The sequence below is a fragment of the Pinus tabuliformis genome, chromosome J, assembly GCF_031772625.1.
Source record: "Pinus tabuliformis cultivar Carrire ecotype Pingquan chromosome J, CPIR1, whole genome shotgun sequence".
Classification (NCBI taxonomy): domain Eukaryota; kingdom Viridiplantae; phylum Streptophyta; class Pinopsida; order Pinales; family Pinaceae; genus Pinus; species Pinus tabuliformis.
The window spans coordinates 1,391,434,672-1,391,449,763 of NC_142295.1; the positions used below are offsets into that span (position 1 = coordinate 1,391,434,672).

General features: G+C 36.3%; 1 pseudogene across 1 annotated transcript; it reads right to left on the minus strand.

Moving 5' to 3' along the window:
* Nucleotides 1-1,191: 1,191 nt before the first annotated feature.
* LOC149232549 (clavaminate synthase-like protein At3g21360) lies at nucleotides 1,192-3,075 on the minus strand (annotated as a pseudogene). The gene is made up of 3 exons (XR_016247545.1): nucleotides 2,630-3,075; nucleotides 2,282-2,532; nucleotides 1,192-1,836 (listed from the first exon to the last, which is right to left on the minus strand). The product of XR_016247545.1 is annotated as a clavaminate synthase-like protein At3g21360 (transcript).
* Between the last annotated feature and the right edge of the window lie 12,017 nt (nucleotides 3,076-15,092).

The window sequence follows — 15,092 nt, forward strand, 5'->3', positions numbered from 1 at the left end:
ATATTGTTACTTCTAAGTTCAAATAAAAAATGTGGTGTGAGAAAGATTTAGCAACTAAAATAAAATTAAGATATTATAAGGAGGTCATCAACCCCACCCTAGAAGATCAAAATCATCTCTCTGTTTTAACTAGCTCAAAGAAGAAAATTAATATAGCCAAGATTAGAACGAACTCTCATGAGCTCCATACTGAAACGGGTCGTTGGGCAGTTCCTAAAACACCATGGATGGAAATGATCTGCCATCTCTGTGAGAATATGAACATCGAGGATGAAAATCACTTCCTCTTAGAGCGCCCTGCGTACAACCACATTACATCTCGGTTTCATAATCTTTGCTGCAATACTCACCTTCCTAGCCTTTTATGATGTCAAAATTATAGTGAGCTCAGAAGGTTTCTCTCCAAGCCTTTTGAGCATAGGAATAAAATCTTAAATCAAACTAAATAATTTGTTTCTTAGGTCCAATAGACCAAACTTTGGTCCCAATGGATGTTAAGCATCATCATCATCATCATTACAAGATTATAAAACTCAAGTTAAAACATCAAAATTATCTCAACATGGTTGACAATTTAACAAAAACAAGAAAATAAATAAATTTCAAAGATATGAATCAATTTTTAAATCTTTTCAATATGGAGAAATTTGCAAGTGAAGAAAACAATTTTTAAATTCTTTTAGGATAAATAAAATTTGAAAATAAAATTATTTTATTTTAAAATATCTAAATTAAAATTAACAATATTCATTTTTATAAATAAATTTTAAAAATAAAAATATTTTTTAAATAAATAAGAAAATAAGTTAATGCTTTAAAATTGAAGGGTATTTAGTAGAGTTAAAGTTTGTTCCTTATAAATTATTATGGGTAATTCTTAGTAGTGTAGTTTTTTTAATAATGTTGATGAATCAGCCTAAATTAGTGAATAAGTAGCAATGATAATTTTCTTCACTATTAATTTAACAACCAACCAAATTATGATATATAAATTTTTAATATTTAACAAAATGAAAAAATAAACTTAATAAACCATTCATCTAATTTATAGCATATTTTTAAATAAATAAATAAATTTATCCTCTTGAAAAGCTACTGAAACATTGAAATTATGTAGAGCTACTGAAACATTGAAATTATGTAGAAATTACCGATCAAACTTGTAACTCCAGAAACTCCAAAAACGGCAACTTAAACAAATTCATGCTTGATTACTCTAAAAAAACCTTAAAACATAAAAGGGAAAAAGTTACAAGCAAAACCATATCCAGACATCGAAGATTCCTTTTTTTTCGAGTCAAACTACAATGTGTGCAAAGGAATAAACTTCTCAGGACGGGCAGTAGAGGTTAACTTCTCAGATTAATTCCCAACAACAACAATGCTTTATAATGGAAAGAAACACCACAGCCAATGATTGGTAGTTGAGTCAACACCAATGATTGGTAGTTGAGTCAACACCACTGCTAGTTGAGTCAACACCACTCATTTTATTTGCAGAAGGCTGCAAGTACCCTTCTAGGTGGGGTTGAAGGCCTTCTGGCATGCTGTACAAAGCGATTGTCCAGCACCAGAACATCACCAACTTCCCAGCTGATGTCCACGCACTCTTCTTCAGCTATTTCGACGTACCGTTCAATTGCCTCTTCAGGAAAGAGGGAACCATCTGCAAGCATTGGGACTATCTTTCGAAGTGCTGAAGGGTTGAACCATGCTTTCCTCTTGTCTGCGTCTCCGTCAACAGTTCTTATGGAAACAATAGGTCCTATTTCAAATAACATTGTACCATCATCTGCCCAAGTTATTTTGGACACTGGAACACCTGATGTTGCAAGCCTGGAACACCACATAAACATCAATTTCGGTACCCCGTACTCTTTTTTTTTCAAAATAATTTGATTATTTAAAATGGTAAAGCTGAGATGAAGTAGGAGAGATCTGGATAGATCTTAAAATTAATACAAATTCAGTTTGACCTATATACAAATTATGCAGATTTAACCTAAAATAAAATTACACAGATTTATTTTAAGATGAAATGTAGATTTTTAGTTTATTATTTCTGTATGTAAATTGTGTATGAGCTAAAGCAGTGTGATTGCTTCGAATGGATAGTTGACCCACCTTGAAAGACATGAAAGACATGAAAGACAAAAGAAGCTCATAGACAATTTACATCAAGAAGCAATAAAACAGAATGACAAACTTTGAAAACCTGCTTCCACACAATCTAGAATTTTTCATACATACTGCTTCCACACAATCTAGAATTTATTCTTACTTCCTTTCTGCTTCCTGCTTGGTGGTGGTTTCGTAACGGGACTGCCAGCCCTTTAAAAAGGATTGAGGATCGTCTTCCTGAGGGAGGCTAACGGAATAGATCAACCCCCCATCCTCCAGTTTTTTAACAAGTTGTGGAAATTTCTGTTCCACTCGTTGGGTGATCTTAGTGCTTAAAACAATTGCTGTCTGCCCTCCCTCCGGAGGCGCAATCTCACAGAAGAAAATTAATTTGGTAGGAAAATTATCGAACTGAAAGGGGAACCCAAAAAAAAGCCAAGAATCAGTTTGAAGAGCAAGAAAACAGAAAAGGAAACTGTAGTGTGGAGTGCAAGGAGGATGGACTTACCATAGACATCTCGTGATGGAATTTGATGGGTTGCTCAGAAGGAGCTTCGTTTGCAGTGTAAACCCTTCCTTCAACCCTGGTTCTTGAAGCTAAGCCCAGATATGGATGCTCTTCCCATCCAAATGCTTCGACAACTGCATTGAAATCTGATGCGCTTCTCAGTGGAAATCCTCTGAAGAGAAGCGCCCCAACCCGTTTTAGATGATTGTCGATCCATTCCCTGTTGTGTTGGATTGTAGCAAAACCATAGGAAAGAGAGTGCCATCTTCAAGAATCTGCTGTTGGGCAATCCTCCCTTGTTCCATGAAGGCCAATTCCTCCATTGTTTTATCTCGTTGCTGTTCAGAATGCTCGCCTGAATGGACGGTACAACAGTTCCTTGCCTGTATTGAAGTTAGGCGTATATGCTAGATATTTGGTGCGTTGCCTCACATGTGGGAAACACCTAAGTCCTGAAGTAGTCAATTTAGGGAAGAAAATAGGAAGCAATGATCACAATTTATCTTCTCATAATCGGTTAAGTCTTTGCACATGCATGCATTTGCTTTTGTCTTATTAATTTTATTTTAATCGTAATGACGAAAGAATTGTATTTAAATGTTATGTATTTCTATTTATTTTAATCGTAAATGACGAAAGAATTGTATTTAAATGTTATATATTTGTATTTATTTTAATCGTAAATGACGAAAGAATTGTATTTAAATGTTATATATTTCGAAGATAGAGAAATATGTTTAACATGATGTAGACTTAGTGACACAGGAAACTAAAACTAATGTAGAATGGGCGATAAAGTAAGATTTGAATTTAATTTTTTATTTAATTTTTTAATTTATAAATTCTAGAATTATTTTAATTAGTGAAAGAAACAAAAATGTGTTAATTAATAAAAATATATTTATTTTTAATATATATTTTTTAGAAATAAATATAATAGGATCATTGTTATTAATTAAAAAAAACCGAGTGAATAAAATAGGTTGTAATATTATTGATTGAATCCAATATTGGACATTCCATGTTATTTGCTTCCTAATTATTAATCGATTTAAATTTATTTTAGATTTTTCTATCAAACATTATTTTATATATATATAGAGAGAGAGATATTTTAGAGTCAAATGTAGGGAGTTGTGTTGTTAAAGGTTAAATATTATTACTTGAAAAATAATTAAAAAACAGTTAACTATCTACTCTTTTACCAAATTTATTATCCCAGCTTATTAATATTTATTATTAATCTAGATAAAATTATAACATAGCGAATATAGATTTATAATATTGAAACAACATATCCATCATTAAAAATATGTTTTCTTATAAGAGGTTTATTTATATATATTTACAATTTATTTAAGTGAAATATCCATCCTCTATATAAATATCTACTAAGTAATTTTGATAAAACAATCATATATTCACTTGTACGAATCTAACATAAGCAGAGAAGGGTCAAATCAAATTTCTTCATCTGCAAGCTTTTCTGAGTGAAAGATACAATGTGTTATATTTCATTGTTTAAATTGTATTTTTGAATGTTAGATAGAGTATATATAGGACCAAATAAAAATTTAACCATAATTTTTTTTTTGTATATGTAGATATATATGAAGTTGATATTGACATGAATTAGTTAACTTACATCTTTATTCAATGAGTCAACATGGCATTGAAATATATTAGTGCACACATAACACAACAGATATAGGAAAGCAATATGCTCTTTGTATTAATAAATATCAAAGAGGCTTTACAACCATAAATAGAATTTTGACTTTATAGATGTCTCCCCAAATTGATTTTTCCTTCCTTGTCACAAAGCACACCTCAACACCATACCTAATGCATAAAAGTGATTAATTCTCTAGGCTCAAAGAAACAACATGAGGGCACAATCAATCTCCAAAATCCCACCTAGACCTTATGGGGGCCAGTGAATTTATAAGAGGTGGTAGTTTGGGAATTGTTATCGTTACCAATCTAGGCTTGAGTTCCACTTAAGAGGGGAGGCTCAAGGGATAATATATAATGTCTCCAAGATACGATTTGAGTTCTCTATGCATGGTAAATTCTGAAAACTAAGTTGGAAGCTTATGGAAGAGGAAGCTTCAGAAATATTTTTTATTTTTTCAAATTTCTAGAATCAACACTCTTGTAGAAAGGAGCAACTTGTACTGGTCAATGTTGGTGACCAGGCATGTAACCTACACTAAGCACATGTGGGCTAAAGGGTCAGGTGCGCTGGGGCTTATAACACTTATTTTGGATAGGAAGTCCTAGGAACTCACAATTATTTGGAGAAGTGACATTTAGAGCTTTGTGAATGGTTGACGACAAAATATATGTGGATGTTGAATGACCCAATTTGTAGGCCTATTAACCAGATGTGGCAAAATGGCCTATAACAATGAGATAATCCCAAAGGTGTTGGGAATAAATGTCATATTATAGTATTTGCTCTGCAGGTATGCAACCATGTTGATCATAGAGGTGGGTTACTCGATTCCATGTTGGTTACCATATCTGGCTAAAAAACTATCATTAGTGGAAATCAACTTCAATTAAGCCACTTGTACTCATTAAAATAGCGGAATTCATAAAAATCAACAAAAAATTAGCTTAAGTCTTTTTTAAGTTGATTTTTATCATCAATAGGGAGAAAAGGAGGGTGATGCTCAGATAAGAGTGGGGTTTATACTAAAAAAGGGTTGAATAACAGAAAAAGAAATGTCAATTGATAGCCCTAACATCTTCCCATGAATAATTATTTATGTGTTCACATGTAAATAATCATGCAACCCTTATTCTAATATATTTCTTGATCAAAATTGGGCACAACTAAGCAAAATTGGGGAAAATTTGGCCAAAACATGATTTGTAGTCTAATGATTGCCAATGGAGATATTCACATTGCCCCACTCCTTTCCCTTGCTACATGAAGCTTCTTTTCCAAAGCCATGTTTTTTTGTGTCTAGATTAATCAACAATGGGGTCGATGATATCAACTTATGCATGAATGAAATATAATACATATATAAACATAAACACAAATATGCAGCAGAAAGACATCTTCATTTCATTAATATCAAAGAACTGAAAGATGCTTACATATAGAATGGAAATAAACTAGCTTGGGGGATGTTAGCTTATCTATGAGAGGAGAAGTGGTAGCTACATGCCTCTAAACTATGTGACAATGAGACTCAAGGGAATTTTTATTATTGAACAATAAAGGGAAACCCTAAACAACCAAAAATGTAACCGTAGGAGATGGAACACTAAGAGTTTGTGGGCCCCATTGGGGTTAGTAGCGCAACCAACTTCCTAGGGTCGTAACTTGTTCATATGATCTCTATTTCGCATGTACAATACCTCATTAGAAAGGATCTCTATGTAATAAAATATTTTCAGCAAGCCCTTACCTACGTCTGCAAGCCTGTCGCAAAACTCAAAAAATGTCGTTTAAGGGGTCAAAGCAACTCCAGAAGTTCAAGACCTGAACATTTTCTAAAAATACTAAAGTGTGCTATAATCAAGGAAACTAACGGAAGTGACTAGAGGTCTTGGCTGAAAAGGAGGGTGGCCACCAATATCCACCTACATTATTCCTCCCCCTTTCGAAAATAATGGTCCCCATTCTGTGTAGAGCCTCCATGATGTGAGGATCTGTGGTGTATGTGGATGATCATTTCCTTCCCCAAAATGTAATGATTCCATTTTTAGCAGGCCTTCGAAATCGAATACATCTCTTTATCATTGGTGGGATACATTCAAGTGGTATATGAAAGTGTCTCACTGTGATATGCCACCAGATGCCCTTGCTGGGTAAGAACCCCACCAACAATATAGTCAGATGCATCTGTCTCAATTTTAGATGATTATTGTAGGTCTGGTAATGTGAGCACTGGTGCAGAGCAAACGTGATGCTTCAACCTGAAAAAAGCCTTCTGTTGGGATTTGGAGCTTTGTTGTACTGGCTGGGGCTGGAAAATCCCAAATAACTTCTTTCTTGGCTGGGTCCACATGCATAACACGCTCATAATTTATACACCCCACATATTGAACCTCGGTCATACCAAAAGTGCATTTCTCCAAATTGGCACATAATTTATATTGTTGTAGGGTTTTGAGGACCCGTCGAACATGGTGTATGTGCTCTTCCTAACATTGGTTGAACAACAGGATGCCATATAGATGTAATAACACAAATGAGTTGGTCAAGGTACACAATATTTAATCCATTGACCACATTAAGGTTGTAGTGGCATTCGTCAACTCAAAAGGCATGACCAACCATTCGAAAATGCCCCCCTTCGATTTGAAGGCAACCTTCCACACATCGAATGTTTTGATTGGTACCCGGTGATAACCAAATTTCAAGTCAATATTTTTGAAATATTTTTCCCCCTTGAGTTAGTCTAGAAGGTCATGAATCTATGGGATTGGATACCTGTTATGGACAATGATCTTATACCACACCGATATTCAATACAGAGCCTCCAAGTTCTATCCTTCTTCTGTATCGACATAATTGGGCTCCCTTATGGTGATGAACTTGGCCTGATGTTCCCTTTCTACAACATCTCATGAATCTACCTCTTAATTTCATCAATCTTCAGAACAGGGTGTTGGTAGATTAGTCCATTGGGTAGCGATGTGTCTGGGGTCAAATTGACGGAGTGCTTGACTTGACAGTGTAGGGGTGCACCTGTGGATGAGGTGAAGATGTCCTTGTATTCCTCCACAACCTTGTCTATCTACTTCTACTGTGCATAGGAGCCTTGTCTGGAGGCTGTGGATGTGGTCACAATGTTCCTCTTGTTTTGATGGAAAATCACAAGTAAGACAAATTTCTCGGTTTGGGAAATTATCTTACTACATTGTTTAGCAAAGATAAAATAAAACTCTATAGGTGATGCTACCTATGGTATCCTGTAAAATTTCTAACCCAAAGTAATAATAAATGAATGAGGTCAAGATTCATATATAGCATGATGCGTCTACAGGTATGGTTAATGTAATGAACCATCACATAATTCTAGAGAGGAAACATCACACAATAGATCAGCTAAAAAGTGGTTGATGCTATAAGGTAGGTGACATTGTTGGCTGACATGGATATCCCGCCCTTAGTGGAAGCACTCGATGGTGTATAGTTGTGGATGTTGATTTGTTGGCAGCTTCAATCTCTTAACGACATTGAATGAGATTAGGTTCTTCTAGCCCCTGCTCTTAATGATGAACTACACTGGTGAACCCTTTAACCACATTTGCAAGTGGAAGAGTTTCTCCCCCTCGTATGGATCCTCAAGTTCCACGTTTTGGAGCTTGGTGGTAGCGATAATTGTAGTGGGTTTGACGTTAATGATCTACTTTACGCTATCAGTTCCCTTGTCTGGTTCTTTCTCAGAATCAAAGAATGCATCTATCTTTGAGACTTTTAGCTTGGCCACAATGCCTACTTTGTAGGACATTCATTCATGTTGTGAGTTGGAGTTTTATGGAACTGTCAACACTGTGTCGGTGACTTTATTCACCTTCTTGTTACTCTTGGATTATGGCTTCAAGGTGTTGTTCTAGGGTGTCCTGACTCTTCCCTTTTCTCTATGGCTTGGGGATGCCTTTTCTCCATTTCGGGTTTGCAAATCCAATGCCTTTGCTTCTTCTACTTGAATTTATGCTTAGTCTTGGCAACATGTAAATATGTTGCACCAAGAAAGGAGATGTGTAGGAACTTCATCTCCTCTTGAAGGTATTTGTGAAAACAAATCTGGGACTTGATCACTAGATGTTTCTTAAAATATTTGAGACCCAAATTTGTGCGTAGGGTATGGAAAAGATTCATCATCTCATGTAGATCTTGGTCCATTTTCTATCACAACATACTCCATTGTATGTACTTATCCTCGTATCTCCCCAAGGGATGATATTGTTCCCTGATGGAATGTCGGAAAAAATTCCTAGTGGGTGAAGCTAAAAGAGTGAGGGTTCTCTCTTGCCCCTCTATTCATAGTAGGTTTCCCACTAGTCCTTGACATGGGGGGCGACTTTGAGGAGTGAAAAAGTAATATTTTCCCTATTGGAAAAATCATGAACAGAAAAATATCTTTCCAATATATTTAACCATCTATCTACGCATTTACAAATATCTGGCCTTCCAATATGGGAATGTCAAACTGGACTAGTACCTTGAAGGGAGTGGCACCTCCAGAGTGGCTTCCAGATGAATATGCATCATATGTGGGCATCCGCGAAAGGATCTGGAAAACGTTGTCCATCTTCGCATTCCTTTATCACTCTAGGGCTTCTTTGAGGAATATTTTGAAAGGATCTCCTTCTCCCTCATCTTTCTTTTCTTCTTCCATGGGAGGTCATCATAGTTTGCAAATATGGTCTTGCAAAGATTCAACTAGTTCAAGCCCTTACTCCTTATACCCTAACCTCATTGGGGACATGCAAAGAAAAATAGAAAAAGAGCAAATTGATTTGAGATCATTGATCTGAAGTTATGAAAGAACGAAATAGAATACATATATAAACATAACCACATATATGTAGCATAAATAAATCTCCATTTCATTAATATCAAAGAACTGAAAGATGCTTACATACAAAATGGAATAAACTATCTCGAGTGATGGTAGCTTATCTTTGAAAAAATATGTGGAGGCTATATGCCTCTAAAATGTGTTAAAATGAGGCTTAATGGCCTTTTTATTATTGAACAATAAAAGGAAACCCTAAACAACCAAAATCCTAACCCTAGGAGATGGGAAACCAATAATTTGTGCACCTATAATAACTCTTTAGAAAGGTATCTCTTAGTACTACAAGGTTTGTTGCAGGACCCTGCCTACTACTATGGCCTTTATATACACCTCAAGAAAAAGATGCCATTTAGGGGGTCAAAACAACTCTGGAAGTTTAGGACCCAAAAAACTATTAAAATAATAAATTTTGCTATAATCAAGGAAAATTATGAAACAAAATGGAGGCCAGGGTGGAATAGGTAGGTGGCCACCAATAATCACCTTGACTAGTCGAGCTCATACTCATATGACAGAAGATCGATTATGACCACCAACACTAAAAAATATAGGTGATCTCTTACATGCCCACACGTGCGCCCCACATGGTAGAACATGGGGAATCTAAACCTTGAACCTAAAACTTCATAAAAATTTCATATCATGACAATCAACAATAAAGAAACCCTCTTAGGGGATGTTCCAAAGCCCTATTACGTATTGGTAGATAGTGATTTTTTTTCAACCACATTTTGCCGAACCAAAAAGTATTTTTGTTTCTCACGTCAACCTATCAATTTTCTCTTGTAGATAGGAGTTTTTCCTCTTTATAATATATTTTTCCTTTTTAATATACCTATTCAATACTTTAAACTCTTCAACCTCGACCTTTTTTTTCTCATTATTTTTATTCTTATTATTGAGTTTGGAGGTCAAATGTGTGCTTAGAGTGACTAAATACATAATAGTTTTAATGGGCTCATAATCATCAGTGGTGTGCTCAAATTCATTTGGCATTGATGGCTGAGCCAAGTCATCAAAATGGAAATCAATGGTCTCAGTTCATAAGGACTTCTAGTTTTTCTAAACAAGTACATTATAATTCTTTTTGTATGACGTGGGCTACGTGTAGTGGGCATATGCTCAGATGCGGTACTTTTATAAGGTGCAAAGAATATAGAGGGAATCCTTTTAGAGGGTTGAGGAGGAGGAAATAGGGCATTTTCAAAGGATTGAAGAGGAGGAAATGGACACTTTTAAAATGACTAAGGAGGAGGTCATCGATATTTTCAATCTATTTTGAAGGTTGTCTCATAGCCATGCTTCTAGTGACCCTTCTTAATGTGACAACAGGTTATCCAACCTTTGTCTCAACTCTCTTAGAGCCTTTCCCACACAGAATACGATCCTAAACTTCATGAATATTATCATCCCCAGTGTGACCTTTGTTTCCATGCTCAAATTCCTCTTTATCACCAACTTCTTTGGGTGTTTCTTTGACATACCTTTTTGGTGTTTCCCATAGTGGATTTGAAAACCCTCAGGGGTAAATTTGTTTCTTCCTGAGAAGGCATACCAATTGGTACACTATTTTTGTAGTTATTATGAAATTAAAATATTTATCGAGCCATGTTGGTATACACTATGAAAAATGTTATTAGGGTTTTGTTGAACTTGCGTTTCATGTGGCACAACCTCTTACAAAGATAAAATGGAAAATTGAAATGCTCATCAACCTCAAAATAGAGAATCAATCAAATATGTTAGAGAGTGGTGATGGCATACTTGCTTTCACACATTATTTATTTTTGCAAGATGAACAAAAAGTTTCTCCACTTTTCCATGATCCATGATCGAGGCATTCCATTTCCCTAGTCTTGAATTAGTTCACTAGAACACATGAATCTCATCCATATCCCCTTCTCCAGTCTCTTTTTTTTGAACCAATTCCTTTTTTGTGGGAGTATCATGGTGCCACAAACTCCTCTATCACTTGCATTAGAAAATCACCTGGTTGGGTAACCTGAGTATGAGAACTGTAATAGCCCCAAGTTAAATTTCCATGTAAATAAATAATGTATGCACATTTCAAAAAGAAAAAAAAACTAAGATCATGGGACATGTATTCCAAACTGAATGAGGCAAAAACATTACATTGGCATCCACTTGTGATATATTATTTATTGGTTATGGAAATTTTCATTGGAAAGAGGCAAAAGGAAATAAATGGCAATTATTTATTACAGGATAGCAAGTACATCAGGAAAAATGAAAAAGGGAATAAAATAAAATGAAAGAAATCATAATTCAGATGGTGGGGAAGAGGAAGAGTTAAGAAAAGGACAAAAATAGTAAAATAGTATGCATGCAAGGAAAAAAGAAGAAAAAGAAAAGAAACAAAAATTGGAGAGAACATTCTAGAATTCTCCTTTAGAAAAGAAAGGAAAAAATAAAGGGAGAGAACTTAGAGAAAAACAAACAAACAAGGAACCAACAAGAACAAGCAAGGAAGGCGAGCAGTGGAAGAAGAATCTGTGTGGTAGCCAGGAGAAGATTTGCACAACAACAAGGGAAAAAAATAGTTGAGCATTTGCAAGTAATAATGTGAATATTTGATTATATTGCCAGGATTTGAATGCATGGTTCATGCATTGTCTATTTGTCCATTTTTTGCTATCATTGGCGTGGGATTAACCTGGATTGGAAGTCATGTATAATATTTCCTTATGTCATTTCCTCGACAACCATGATGTAGTGGGTTACCTATTTGGTTGAGTTTTGGATTTCTAATACATTTGGGATATTGGTTGAGGTAGTCTTAGGAAAATCCCAATGGTTGAGAGTGGAGAGGGTTTTCTTTAGGTAAGCTCTTGATTTCCTATGAGTGTGTTATCGGGAAATCTAGTGTCCACTCGGAGCTGCTAGTCCCACTAAGACTAGTAGCTACCTTAGAAACAAACAAACTAAAACTACTTTCATTTTCCTTTATGAGAAGTAGATAAGAGGGGAACAAAGGGCACCAACCTCAGTCTTGCGCTTGGTTCCTCTCCCTTCTGACAAATCCTTGCCGCTTTTCCTTTGTCTACCTAGCTTCAAAGAGCACCTGTGGGATCAAAGTAGCACAATACTATCGAAGAACAGAGATCTACAATCATAAACAGTATAAGACCAGATATATATTGACCACACAAATGCATATATCATCAAACATACAAGAATGTGGAGGAAAACTTGAATAACTTTATTAATATCAAGAATAGCAAAGAGGATTACAACCAATTGTTCTGACCCAGCGTCATCCTCCCAGCATGAAAGCCCTTATTCACCTCATGAAAAGATTAGATCACCCAACACTATGATATTCCACCAAGAAACCAACAGCACTTCCTTACAAAATACAAAATTCCAGCCTCTAGATCTCTTGGATGAGGGATCCATATATAGATGTTTCCAGGTGGGTGAGTCAGCTGCTAGGTTTTTGATTAGTGTCCTCTCTCTGATAGTTCTTGGTTCCACTTGGAGATTTCATGATCTCTTACTCATCCCTGGGTGAATTCAGAGAGACAAGTGTCCTGGGGAAGTTTCTGGAAGATTCCAAGATCATCCACTTAGCAAACTACCTCCGCCATTTGTCTACTCTCGTCCATCGCACCCTATAGAAGGACTTTTCAGTATGCATCACACCCCTCGTGTGTAATAGGTGAGATGAATCTCACCCTCAGCACTAAGCAGTCTGTATGGTCCAGTTTTGACCAGTTCTGAGCAGTTTTCCATGGAGAACTTCTGGGAGATGATGTAATCAGCTGACCTTGCTCCTTTAGGGTGTGAAGCAAAACTTTTAGGGACATAGAAGCCCTTGGTTTATGGACATATATGATTAGGGTTGCAGTGCCCAAAAATGTCTATAATAGTTGCCCCCTAAAGCATGAGGTCGTTAATCTTTTGTTGTCTGGTGAAATGCTTTATCATGAGGATCCGAGGTTTTTCGAAATGGAAGGTGACCTGTAATAAGATACAATACAATACATTATCTTCATAATATTTTCATGATCTAGCTGAGGCGGGCATTCCCATGCTCAGTTTTATAAATTCATTTTCATGTACATAGGACAGACAACCGTCTGTGTGGCAGATTGATGACTCTGATAGAGCCACCATCCTTTGATTCGGATGATCATATGTGCATCAATGATGTACATTTGATGTCTTTATTTTCCTGAATATATCGTAGCCCAGATGGATGAAACTAGATCCGGGGTCTTCAAACTCATCCAATTTTCACCCGAAGTACAAGTCAATCCATGTGAAAAATGTTCTAGAGTCAAACATGGAAAGACATTACCTGATTACCAGCCGATGATGTAAGCTACTAACAGGCGCAAGAGGAATCACCAATAATGATGATGACCCTCAAGGTACGATAGTACAATTCACGTGGTGTGAAAATGGGACTTGTCGTCGAACACCACGCAAAATCTCTCGGTCGAAGGCCATTGATGTAAACCTGTCACCGAAAGTGAGAAACTTGCCATTGAGGCACGCAAGCTTCAAAGTACTGAAAGGGTTTTTCCTAGGCCAACTTCTTGGATAATGATCTGACGTCGACAAGAAGTGACCCATCGTAGGAGGGCCTTAATGAATCCCTCATCTATGACATAGAATGAATCAAATGACTTTTGGAGGTGAAAACGATCTGATGATATAGGGTTCAGGCTGACAGTCATGAAAGAATGAAGAGTAAAGGTATTGCAGTGGATGAGACACAAGATGGGTTGGTGAATTCTCTGATCGACTTCTCTTCAACATATCGGCAACACTTGAAATGGATTGGTAGCATTAACCCCAAAGATGGATGGTGCGATGGACCAATGGTGATATGACCAGTGAACGGAATAATCCAACCCGACTCAGACATGGAGTGAAAGTGTCATGTTCGAGAGCGACTTTGCTACCAATAAAGTTTCTTCAAGTTTTCTTCCCAATTTTTACCCAGTCATTGATGACCAGTACCTCTTTATTTTTATCAAGCTTGAGGAGGATAACATATGCTTGTTCTATAATTTTCCCTTTGGGCAAACCCGTCGCTATGTTTTAACGAGCCTAGCGACAGTGAAACTCGTTCTTGTCTATATGGACAAGTTTGTAGCTATTGGTTTTAACGAGTTTAATGACAAAGATAACTCGGTCCTTTCCAATTTTAGAGAGTCTGAAAGGGACGTAAAGGAAACTCCAATAATCCTTTTTCGTCATATAATCCCTTAAGTCTGAAAAAGTATAAACTAATAAGAAAGGGATGAATTTTCGATAATTTTAACGAGCCGTACAAAACAAGCGCTTGATCTTTTTGTGTAATAATCCCTCAAGTCCAAAAAGATTAAAATCTAGAGGAGGGATAACACTCCCGATAGCTTTAATGAGCTGGAGAGGCCAACTGCTCGGCAATCTTTTCATATTTTACGAGTGAGACGAAAAGAGCTAAAAGGAGACTTGCTTTTTGATGAACAAGTGATAATTTCAGTAGCAGCTGATTCTAGGTAAGGTTTGGAATTTTCCAATCACGGCAGTGTCACAAGGATGGCTAATAGAATCACTCTTCGCAGTTGTGCCTCAAAAGGGGTATACAATCAAATGGAGGCGAATGATCGGCTAAAACAAAGTGGAGGTGATGATGAGAACACGACCAAGGCTCAAAAGCTAATGATAATGCATTCACAATGGTTATTTACCAGAGATTGGTTCATTTTTTAATGAGCTTAAACTCTGGGGGAAACATTTGCTCATTTCTTAGGTTTAATTTTTAATGAGCTTGAACTTTGCATAAAAACTGCCCGTGGTGGGTTTATTTTTTAACGAGCTTGAACCCTGCGGTAACACTGCTCATAATAAGTTTGCATGTCCCCAACATAATAATGCCAATCGAGCTGCATGCCCCC